The sequence below is a fragment of the Eublepharis macularius genome, chromosome 4 (genome assembly GCF_028583425.1).
Source record: "Eublepharis macularius isolate TG4126 chromosome 4, MPM_Emac_v1.0, whole genome shotgun sequence".
Taxonomy (NCBI): Eukaryota; Metazoa; Chordata; class Lepidosauria; order Squamata; family Eublepharidae; genus Eublepharis; species Eublepharis macularius.
The window spans coordinates 143,226,265-143,238,935 of NC_072793.1; positions in this window are offsets into that span (position 1 = coordinate 143,226,265).

The window sequence follows — 12,671 nt, forward strand, 5'->3', positions numbered from 1 at the left end:
TCTAGAAGTACACACTGTTTGCAGCACTCACAGGATTGCTCTCCCTTTATTTCTGAAGAGCAATATGGGAGCTGCTGCAGAAATAGTAAGTACATAACAGCAGCCTTGTCAGATCAGATCCATCCAGTCCTGCATTCTGTTTCACACAGTGCCCAACCAATGCCCAAGGAAGGACAGCAGGCAGGCAGAGAATTAGAAAATCCTTCCCACCAGCCATTGGCACTCAAAAGGTACACAGCCATTGGGGCACCCAGTCCCAATGAATCCATCCAGTCCCCTTTTCATCCCAACTCAATTAGTGTCCACCATAGCTTCCTGCTGCAGTGAATTTACAAGCCAATCATTCTTTGAGTGAAGGAGTATTTGAGTGAATATTAGGGATTGATAACTAGCAGAAATATGGCCAAGGTACGAGAGTGCCGGATGCCCAAGGAGACAGGAACGGGGAAGGAAATCAGGTCATTGGGAGTGTGATGTCTTGATAATGTCAGAGGTGCCAGATTTTATGAAATCAGATTGCAGAGAAATACACTGCCGCTGTTGCTCAGCAAAGCATTGCTGCCCCAATGCACACAGAAGCCGATGCCGTTGTAACCTCTGACAGATGCTGCCATTGCACAAGGCAACCTGCAGAAACAGATTCCTTTGAGTAATGGGAAGGGAATATTACATAGACGGGTTGCTTTTAATCTCTTTGCTGCCCCGGCTCTTGACCTCATTGAGAGGAACAGAAGAGTCCTCGGCTAAGACGGTAGTGCTTGCTCTCACACACCTGCTTCACCGTTGCGGCTGCCAATTTTCACTTTTAATAGAGACCACAAAGCAAAGGAAGGCCTCAGCTTGCTGGGATCCCACTCCAGGTCCACTTGACAACCCCCTGCCATTGCAAACAAGCTCCGAGCAGAACCTTGATGGGGTCTTTCTGGTATATGTCAGCAGTTTCTGCAAGCAGTGAAGTCAAACTCGCGATGGCAGATTGAAACCTTGTGCCATCTCTGGGTCTCTGAAAACTGTGATAGGCTGAAACAAGAAAGGATTGGTAGGTGTATGTGGGGAGTCTCTCTTCAAGTGTGTCCAGCTGCAAACTGTAAAAAATGAAAACAAACCTCCTTTATCATGAGACTGAAAAAATAATGACCTGGTTTTCAAGAGAAAGAGAAAGCTATCTTGGAGGAGATTCAGGAAGCAGGCCGAGTGTTAAGTCAGCAGTGGAGGGAAATGGCAGCAGAGGGGTAGCAATAGAGAAGTCTACATCAAGTCCCCATGGCCTGTTGTGTGTTTGTATGTCTGCATGGGAGTGTCAAACCTTCTTTGGTATCTAAGTGCAGCTGGCTGTATTGCTCTCTGGGGATATCCCCAGGCTTGTCAGGGCAAGTTTCTCTTCAGTTTAAGATTCATGCCACAAGCTCAGGTCATCCAGAAAACAAGCAAAAATGAGCTAAAACTTATCAAACAATAAGGTAACAGTGCTATTGAATGGCCAGTCCATTTGAAGCTCAGGCATTTAAAAGAGATACCAACAAAGCCTAGTGCAACCAAATCATAGACATCCTCGTTGGCACAGACAGGAAATGCCATCCACAAGGCAGTCTATCAGCAAAGTTGCATAGCAGATACAGCAAAGCACGTGTTTGTGCCTGAGTTGCAGAGTGCCTGCATGAAGAGAGACAAACTCACACACGGAACCTGATTCAAGCTTTAGAAAAGAAATATGCATCATTGTATAACTGGAACTCCATCCATTGAGGATAGGGAAGAGTAGAAATAGCATTCTGTTCTATCTATCCTTGGATGCTGAGGGATACATGGTATGTCCTGCTCCCCATGGTGGCAAGATGAAGAAGAAGGACAAAGAAAGGAAAGTGTGGTGCAAAAAGAAAGGCAATCCCTGATAAACAATCCACACTTCAAAGGGGTAGCATTAGGATAGTAGAAGGGAAGGATGGACAGACTCTTGACTTTTCCACCTTTCTGACTCTCTCATAGCCCCCCCCCCCTCCGGGAAACCAGAGACAAGGGACAGCATAACAGTCCTTCACTTCCTATAGAGTCCAAGTTAGAGAGAGACAGACCCTTCAGAGCATTGGTAAGATTGGTGGTCTGTCTGTGGAGTCAAGCTTGGTTAGAAGGAAGCTGCAGGACCCTCACCTGGCTCCAAGGCTGGCAACTTGCTTCAACAGATTCTAGAATTAAATGGAGCTCTTAAAATCTGGAGCAGGCTCAGGCTGCTCTAGCCAGGCCCCAGTCATATAGGATGAAAAGACTCCAGGTAGTCACAGTTCAATCAACTCCAGCAAGTGGAGTTTGGTGATGGTGACGTGGGAAGACATGTCTTCTAGGGACACTGGCTGTATACTTGAGGAGGGTGATGGACAACTGCTTATGGTTTCAGGTCTGGATGTGCCATTCCACCATCAACCTATTTTTCATTAGGGTTGGTGGCTTTACCAGGCCATGTGATGCTGTTTCAAAGATTGGATTGGGTGACTCCTCATTTGTGTCAGGGTAGCTGGGTTGGAACATGATACATTGGCTATCATGTTCAATATCAACCTCCTTCACTGCTATTGGCAAGGATGAAACATAACAATTTCTTGTCATCCATTCTGTGCATTAAGCCATTGATAAGCAAAGTTAAAGGGCAGTGGATGGGCTACCAGTCACAGATGCAAAATGGCACCTCTGAATATGTGATATGATATAATGTGGGAACAACTATGTCTGCGATATTAAACTATTAGAGAGGTGCCTCCTTGTTCCGCTCACTAATCCTATCATTTACTGAGCTCATGATATTTGATGGTCGTTTGACTACTGAATGAGTGGTTCTGCTTCCTGCTGAAAGACAGGCAGCAACACCAGATGAAGCAACAACAAGAGCAATCATCCTTTTTTTGCAAACTGTAGCCAAACTTAGATCTATAACAAATATCATACCTCACCTTTCTCCCCAATGTCGGCTCAAAATAGCTTATATCATTCTCCTCTCCTCCATATTATCTTCACAACAACTTTATGAGGTGTTAGACTGAGAATGTGTGAGTGGTCCAAGGTCATCTAGTGACCTTCAGTGGCAGAGTAGATATATGATCCTGGATTTCCTTGATCCTAGTCGGGCACACTAACCACTACACACCGCAGGCTGTGGGAGCACAAGGAGGTTCTTAAACTGCCTTTCTTGTGTAAAGGAGGGGACATATTCCATCCTCCCTGGCCGCGCTGCCTTTCTCCCAGATATGGACACAAAGTGGCTCACATCATTCTTGTATCCTCCTCACTATAACCACGTGTGAGGTAAATTAGGCTGGGAGGGTGTCACTGGCCCAAGGTCACCAAGTAAACTTCTGTGTCAGATTGGCGAATCAAACCTGGTTCTCTTAGATACTAGTCAGACCGTCTAACCACTACACCACACAGGCTCTGCTAGGTTAGGAAAGTTTTTAAACATCAATTGTTTTGTAACAGAGGAGTATTTTCCACCTTCCCTGACTGTGCTGCCTGCTCTTGCTGGCTTCTCGTGAGTATATTCTTGCTTCCATTGCAAACACCAACGGGAGATAATCTGGGCCAGGATGTTTGGATTCCCTTCGTTTTTGATGCTGCAACTCCCATCATCATCCTGAATTTGGTGGACTGTTTTCTAATATCTTGGGGGTTTTTTTCTTGCTCTCAGAGAAGACAATAGCTTCCAATTCAAAGATTGTCGGGGGGTGGGCATGTTTCTAGAGATTATGTGGGCATTCCAATTTCCTGCAACTCCCAAAATCATCCTGACAGCAGTAACCAATTTTGAGATTTGTCGCTCATTTTCTGAACCATCTTAAACAGGTCTACTCAGATATAAGTCTAATTCTATTCAATGAGGCTGACTCCCAAGAAAGTGTCCTTAGGATTGCAGCACCAACACAGTACAAAGGCAGGTACGTATCTTCAAATATACTTGCACATAATTTTTAGCGTAATTTATGTTGAATAACCACTAGTCGAGGCTGTAAAATTTTATACCATGGGGAACACTTAGAAACAATTTGATGGGTATGATCTATCAAAGTTATGTTCTTCCAGTAAGAAAGTTAAGCACACGCTTAATTCTCTCAAATTGAGACCAGTGGGACTTTTAAAATTTTTGTTTTGATGGGGTCATAGCCAATATAATCTATAATATACTATAATATTCTATATAGTTGAATAAAAGTTGATCTGCTCCCCTCAAATCTATGGGTGGCTATACATGATATTCTAGTGATTTCAGATGCTTAAACTATTTCATATAGGCATTTGTCCCTAAACGTCTGGTGGTGTGTGACCCAGCGCAAAGGTGGTAGTTAAAACTTCTTGTCCTTGACCCATCTTAACTTCATTAAAAACTAAAACTGAGATCCAGCCATGACTCACATAATCCAGATCCAAAAATATTATTCTTTTTTGAGAACCTGGAGAACAAGAAGTCCAAAAGGAAGTTCTTGATTTATTTGTCAAGAAGTTTACCTAAAGTTTATTTTTAAACAATAAAGAGTGCATACAGCGAGCATCATCAATAACTTGCATACACTGAGCAATGACATATAGCCATGTCCTTTCGAAAGTTAGAAAGAATGACTAGAAAAGGTGACCAGCCTTGGAGCCCAAGAGAAAATAGTTCCCAAGGACAGTATTCAGGCCCTCAGGCCCTGTGATGGATTGTCATAGGGCACAAGAAAAATCAGTATTTTTTCTTTACACATTTCCTAAGAATATAAGAAAAGCTGTGCTGGAGCAGTCCAAGAGGTGTACCCAGTCCTGCATCTGGTTTATCTCTGATGTCTCTGGGAACCCAAAAGCAGGAACTGAAGGCCTCCCCTGTTGTTTCTCTCCCCTAGTAACTGGTGCTAAGATTATCACTGCCTCTGAACATGGGGATTTCCTTCAGTTATCATGGCTAATATCAGTTGATAGGCCTCTCAGCTGTGTAATCATCTAAGTCCTTGTTAAAGCCAGCTAAGCCAGTGGTTATTATGACACTTTGAGCCAGAATTTAATTATGTGTTGCTTGAAGAGGAGTATACTGTTGTCTGTCCTGAATCTGCTGCCCACCAACTTCACAGGGCAACCCCAGTATTATGGGACTAGGAGAAAAAAAATTCTACCTAATGCAGAGTTATTTTTCCACCCCATCCATAATTTCATAACCCTCTGCCATGCTCCTAAACCCCCACAAACCGTTTGACTTTCTTGTGCTTTTTTCAGCTCTGTGGGGATATCATCTCCAAAAGGATCTCATGCTTGATTTAAATGTGATTCTGGTAAAGGAAAAACATGTAATCATGGGACTTAGCCTTGCATCATTTCTAAACAGGACTGCCATCCGCACAGAGCAGCTGTGTGTGGCAGGGCTGTGGGTCAATGGTGCAGCACCTGCTTTATGCGCAAAGTTCCCTAGTTCATCCCCAGCATCTCCAATTGAAAGGATCAGGTAAAGGTAAAAGACCCTTCCCTGGCACTTTGAAGAGCTGCTGCCATCAGAATAGATAGAACTGATCCTAACAGACCAGGGGTCTGACTCAGTAGGAGGCAGTTTCATGTAATAACGAGAACAACAACAAGAACAACAACAAGAACTGTGCTTATATATTGCTCTTCTGGACAGATTAGGGCCTCACCCAGAGCGGTGAACAAGTTAGTGTTATTATTATCCCCACAATACAGCTGGGAAGCTGAGGTTGAGAGGAGTGGCTTACCCAAAGCCAGTAGAGTGCTGAACCAGTAGAGTGCTGATTTGCAGCCAAACCACTTAACCACTGTGCTACAGCAGCTCTTAATTGCTATACCAGGTAACTGGTGCCAGCCCAGTTTAAACAAGATGCTGAATGAGTGTGAAGTCCCATGATTAAATGCTCTTCGCTTGCCAGCATCACATTTAAATCAGGCTTGATATTACCTTTCAGATGGTTTACAGCATTCCAAATCATGCCACAGGGCAGACTTATACCAGGGTATCATGAGTGTCACAATTGTTATTCATTATTTTATAATACCATAGTACAATTAATGAAGGGTGCACTTGTTTGTTTGTTTGTTTTAAACAGTCCTGTGCTGCCTTTCCACCTAATCCAGGATCCCCAAGGTAGTACTGAACATTAAAACATTTCAGATATGTAAAAGCATTTAAAATACACACAATATTTAAAGCACTTAAATAAAACATAATATAAATATATAAAAACACACCAACGGAGAGGAGGACTAATAAGAGTTAGTGAGGGAACATCAAACAAAACTAAAACATCTTCACCCACTGGCAGAAGACAATGATAGAGGGAGACAGACAAAACTCCAAGGGGAGGGAGTTCCAAAGTTTTGGTGCCACGACTGAGAAGTCCCTTTCTAAAGTTGCCACTGTGGGGCGGTGTACACTGAAAAATATTGGGTCCAGTTTTGGAACTGAGGGTTCCAAACCAACAATGCACCATTACTGTTTTTTTTTTCTTGGCTGGGGCATTGTTGGCTCTGATCAAATCCATTTGGTTTCTTTCATTAACTTGCATTTCCACTCCCTTCTTTGCAATATGGGCTTCCAGGCTCTTTGGAGCAGGTATTTGTGCACTGAATGACATCACAATCACACAGAACACAGTCTTTTCTCCAAACCATCAACCCACAGAGTTTTCCCTCAGTCATATTACATGCACAACAAGAAGGTGAGTGTTGTCAGATGTACTTGGTGAGAAACCGGCTGGCTAAGAGAAAGCAAGGTGGAGGCGGCCACATTAAAAACAATCCTGCTATGTTCACCTTTTTTCTTTTTCTATAGTTCCAATAAATTATTATTTTTGGTGCCATATTTCCTTGTGCTTACTCCCAGGGAAGTGTCTTTAGTATTGCAGCCTATGATTGAAGTCTTCCAGGGCTTTAATCAAGTTTAATTGATTGAACAGACCATCCCCCCACCTCACAGCACTTTTCCTCACTATCATTGTCTGAGTGCCCTTATGGGGGGTGGGAACAAACTAGTGCCTGGGTAGCACTGCAAAACAAGCCACATTATTCAATAGTGTCTTTTGAATTGCAGCCTATCATTGAAGTCTCCCTTCCAAATGTTTCCATGTAGGGACAGGAGGGGTCTCCCTTTGTGAAGACCCAACTAGCAGAGAGATAATGCCATTTCCAGTGTAGTGATGGGGAGATGCACTCATGCACATTGCATTTATTCCCCCTTCCCACCAACACAGGTAATTAATAACAAGAGGGTTCTCTCCCCCTTTGGGATCCAAGGGGATCCATGGTGAATGCTGTACAGGAAAACAAGGTTCTGTCTGGCAAGGCAAACCAAGTGTCTGTCTACTGCTGCAAGATATGAACCAAAACAAAACACACAAACTTTTTGGTGGGCGGGACTCATTACAATTTAGTTTCCTGGATTTGGTTCAGTGTTCCGGAAGTTGCTTTAACAAAACAAAATAGCAATTTGCCCCCCTAGTCGGAATGAGAGTCAGACACAAAGGTTTGGGTTCAAACGGGCCGCTTTATTAAAATGACAACAGCAAACAACAACTACGGCAGGGGCCTAACTAGCGGAACAGGTCAGGCCCTGGGGTCACTCTTGGACCCCGCCCTGACCCGTCTGGGCAAGCACCCGCTGCCCCGGGTGCAAGCCATCCATCAAATGACTAGGACCTGGCCTGGCCAGGCGGAGTGGTTCACCCCTGTAAAGCTCCCCCACCCGGCCGTACGGCAGCGGGGGGAGACTGGCTTGTCCAGGGGTTCCCCACCCAGGGTGTCTGACCTCGCAGCTGGGCTGTACAGCAGCCAGCCACTCCTGAAAGACCCCAATTCCCCACCAATGGGGAGGTGCCAAGGGTGCTCACCAGCCCGCCACAGATTTTCCCTAACTGAAATCCTGCTCCCGAGACATCAACTCAGGCCCACCTTCGCCAATTAAACCCCACCTGTCTCCCAGTGCGAGGTAGGCGAAAAAACTCACCACCCAAGGCCAATCAGGGAAGAGAGATAAAAATTCCTACCTGGCCCCATAAAAGGCGACCGGCGAATCCCGCACTGAAATAGGGTGATGAGGGTGGGCCGAGCATGAGGCAAGACTGAGCTCAGAGGGCGGAGCGGCAAGCAAATGCTACGAAGCTCCACCCCCAGAAGCTAAGCCCCATATGAGGGCTGGGCTCTCTGCCTCCATCCAGCCAGGGAGGCAAATAGCTGCCACCAGCCTAAGGATGGGATGGCAGGATTCTGGATGTATTTCCAGTTTGTTTGTTTTTATTATGCACACCTTTAGTTGCCATCCTTCTAGCCTCAGATGGCAATCAGAGTTGCAAATAGAGAATAAGTTTCATCTCAATGGAGAGCAAAGTGACTCCTTGACTCTCTTTAGCCCAAAGAAAAACAATGATTTAAACAGAAGATCATTCTTGGGGCTGTAGCACAACCTGGAATTAAAAAATAGTAAAGTGTCCATGGCACCTTTAAAACCAACTTTATTGTAGCATAAGCTTTTGAGAAATACAGTTCTCTTCGTCAGATGCATGGAGGGTATGAAGAGTTTCTTCATAGCCTCCATGCATATGAAGAGTTTCTTCATACCCTCCATACATATGAAGAGTTTCTTCATACCCTCCATGCATCTAACGAAGAGAGCAGTGGCTCTCGGTTGTAAGCAGTTGGCCTGGCCACCTCCATCTTTAATAGCCATTTTAATATGACTGCTTGTGTGTGAGTTTCTCCGTCAGCAGGGGGCACCGCGTCCGTCGGGTCCGCCGTGGCGGGGGTGCAGTCTGTGCAGCCGGCAGGTCCAGATGGGTCCCATTGCTACCCAGGCTGTGCAAGCGGCCTGTATGCTGGCTCCAGGGGTCCCAGCTTCCCTTCTGATTGGCCTCAGATGGTCCCAGGGCTGTTAAGGCGTGTGTGGTGGCATGCAAGCACAGCCTCTGGGCCCAGGGATGGTCCTTCCCTCAGGACCAGCCTCCCTGTTTCTCCTCCTCGGCCGGGAAGCTCTTGGCCCCTTTTATCCCCTCCCTCTCTAGGGGCAGCCCCGCCCCGCTCCCCAATCGCCAGCGTCTCAGGTGAGCCTCATTATCTGGGCTAACGCTGGCAGCAACACCTGGCTCCAGCCCTTCCTGGGTGGAAGGCTAGGCATGTCCCCCTCCCGCCCCTGGGCCGCCATTGGGCACCAGCCCCTCACTTCCCTGGCAGGTGGACAGGCTGGCCTATTGCCTGCCACCGCTGGGCTCTGCTTCCGCCCCCTTCCTGGCTCGGGGCGTCGGGCGGGGCTGGGCCTTGCGAGCACGGGCTTCGCGGCTGCGCTGCCTCGCCTCTGCCGCGTCCACCGCAGCGGGATTGGGGCCGCCTGCTCTGCCGGCGGCCGCCCCGCCGGCCCTCTGGCCTGCTGGCTCACCCTCCCCGGGAGGCTCCCGCCCGCCCAGGTCGCCGCCGCTGCGGCCCCCTCCGCGGCGAGGCAGCAACCTCCTCCCAGGTCGCCGGTCTTGCTGCCGCCGTTGCGCTCGTCCGCTACCGCGGCCCGGTGAGTTTCGGGGCTCGCGGGGCTGCGGGGGGAGGCGGCGAGGAGGGAGGGGAGGCCAGTCCCCGGACATTGTGATATTAAAAATCACCAGGCCTCTGGATTTAAAATGGCAGCTTGTATTGCAAACCAGAGGACCTCCAGCTAGCAGCTGCTGAATCCCACCCGGGAGATCCAGGCATGAATAGAATGCCACATAGGAATACGGAGTGATTAGAGGTAATTGGATTTGCAGTCTCCCCATCCCCTAAGGAATCCAGTGAAACAAAGGTCTCACAGAGTCATCCCCCACTTAGCACATTCCTTTCCCTCCTCCCATGATGAGAGGAATCAAATGACATTCATAAGTATTTGCAGTGTTCCTGGGAAGGTACATCCCCCCACCTAAATTCATCAACTTAGCTCCAGTGGACTTCATTAACAAACTATCCCTTCATTACAGCGCTAGAACAAACTTTGCATTTGCTTTCACACACCCCAGCAGCTACCAATCAAGGCAATCAAACCCTTTGTTAAACCCAAGAACTGACTGTTGGGGTCTTTGTTTTAATGGCTAGGTGGGTTCTCCCACCTCAGGGCATGTTTTACCTATAAAGGCAGAGCCCTGGCCCCATTCAGATTGTGCACGCTTCCTGGCTGCTCCCTTAGGGTAACTTCCCTAAGCCTCTCTCTCTTCATACACACTTACTGGATCCAAAGTGCTGTTCCCTTGAGGTTTGCCCTAAGCCTCTTGCTCTCCTGGCTGAGAATGCTACTCTCTTCCCCTGCAAACTGGACTACTCTTCGGCTAGGTAGATATACTTATTCCCTCTCTCTATTCCCAACTTCTAGCTAAGCTTCCTAGGATGCTGTGTGTGTAACCATTTTACCCTGTAATTTTGTGTGTGTATGTGCATGAAGTCTTGTTGTTTGACTTTAAGCACCGGCCTTGTTTGTTACAACAGAAGGGATCCCATAAAAATTGGTGATACATCCCTGCGGTTACCGGCCTCTCACATAGCTATCTTCCTTGCTTACTAATTCCCCCCCACAAATTCTTTTACTTGCAAGGAGACCAATTCTGGTAACATGACAGCTAATGCTACAATAAAGTTGGTTAGTCTTAAAGGTGCCACTGGACTCTTTACTACTTTGTGACTACAGACTAACACAGCTAACTCCTCTGGGATTAAAAAGGATCATCCCTTGAAATTCTTTTCCATCACATCACACAGCTGTCTATGAATTATTTCTGTTGAGATCAATGGGATTTGTGATTAGTTAAGAGCACACAGGTTCATTTCCCAGCTTTTTCTTTCATCCTTTTAAATGTTTTTTGCAAGTTATTTGAAGGAAATCTGTTTTCCTCTGGTATATGTTCTTGATTTCGATGTTTGGAACAGAAACTGTGACTTCATCCACAATTATTTCACCTACTAGCAAAACCATACCATTTATCTGGTTGAAAATAAATGAAAAAGCGGGGGGTGGGAGAATCTTTGAGATATTGGAGGGAGAGAAGGAATGAGTCAGAGTTGGAAACAACATCTGATCAACTTTCCATTGGGAAGTGATGTACTAGTTGGTTTCCTAGGGTTTTGATTTCCAGTTTACCAACTATTGCACAAAGTTGTAGAGTGTGCTAGCCTTAACTGAAATTATCCTTTAAAAAAAATTCTTCCAAACAAAATGTTGAATTAAATCAACATAATCTCATAATTATGTCAGGTAATGCCAACAAGATACACAGAGAGAATCAGCAGAAGGATGAGCTGGCAATTCCATTATAAAGCCCAATAACTTAATGGTGATGTATCTCATCCCATATTTCTTGTGGTAATTGGATCCCTCCCTCTTTATCCAATATGATGAGTCTCACAGACTTTTTTCTCAAAATGCTAACCATGTTTTTCCTTGGAGATAAATCTTCCTCATATTTCACATATAAAGCCTATCAAGTCCTTCAAAGTCCAGCCATCAGATGTTGTATACTCTGCTCCTCTGTATGCTTCTCTCCATGGTTCCCTCAAAAAGCAGGCTGCTTTTGCCAAAGGCCATACTGGAAACATACCATAATGAACTGGATTTCAACAGCCAATTTGCATTTCATTAACACATAATTTATATAATCGACATAAAAGTTGTATGAGCATGGTGGATGCCAGCCACTGTTGATGGATATATTGCCTTGTGTGCAATTTCCATTATGAACAGTGGCTGTTCAAAGGATGTTTTGGGCGGAAGATCAGACATCAATTGAGACTTCAAGTTGTACTCATTATAGTTTGGCAATTAAAAAAATGTTTGCTCATAATTGGAAGTGCTACCAGAAAAAATAGTTGGTTTCATGAAATAATTTCTAACACATCCAGTATTTTGTGTCTTGACAGCTGAGTATACCAGCCATTTTGAGAGAAAACAAATCCTCTTATGTCTGATGGAAAGATTAAAATTCATGGGGTAGAGCAGCAGGATCATGAAATAAACTTATTAGTCATGAGATTTAAAATTACATTTGCCACTTCTCTACAAGCCTCAAAAACACAATGCCATCTTTTCTCTAGGACCATGAAAGCAAATGTTTTGTAGAACATTTGCTACTAGAGAAACAGCTCTAACATGGATATAGCTTATAGTACAAGTAGCCCTTCTGCAGCATATGTACCACAAGTGACAGGAGATGATGGCATGTTTGCATGAGAACAGGAGGGACTGTGGGCCCAGGAATTTGATGACAGTGACTAAGAATATGAACTCTTTATTCTGCACTCAAACAATTGCCAGTTCAGCTCACAGGTTGTGAACACAGACCTGATTATTCAGAGATCAGTTTGATAGTTTGTCAATCTGCTCATCAGTGTTCAGCAGGTTGTTTCACTGAATTCCTTAGTAATTATAATGATTCCTTAGTAGTAATGATTTTGTTTTTAAACCTTACCTTCTACTCCTCCTTACATTACCTTAAACTTTTACCTCAGGAGGGTCCTGGGCACAACAACCAACACTCCGTTTATTTCCGCACACACAGAGCTTCAGGTGTTCTCTACCTTACCTAGGTTTATACATCAAAAACACCTTCCCTTTGGGGTTTGAACTTCACTGTTAACGTCATCTGTGTTTATGTGACCTGTATATTGCTGCCTCCCTGACTCCCTCAAAAGGTTTTTAATGCCACCAAAGGTTTTTG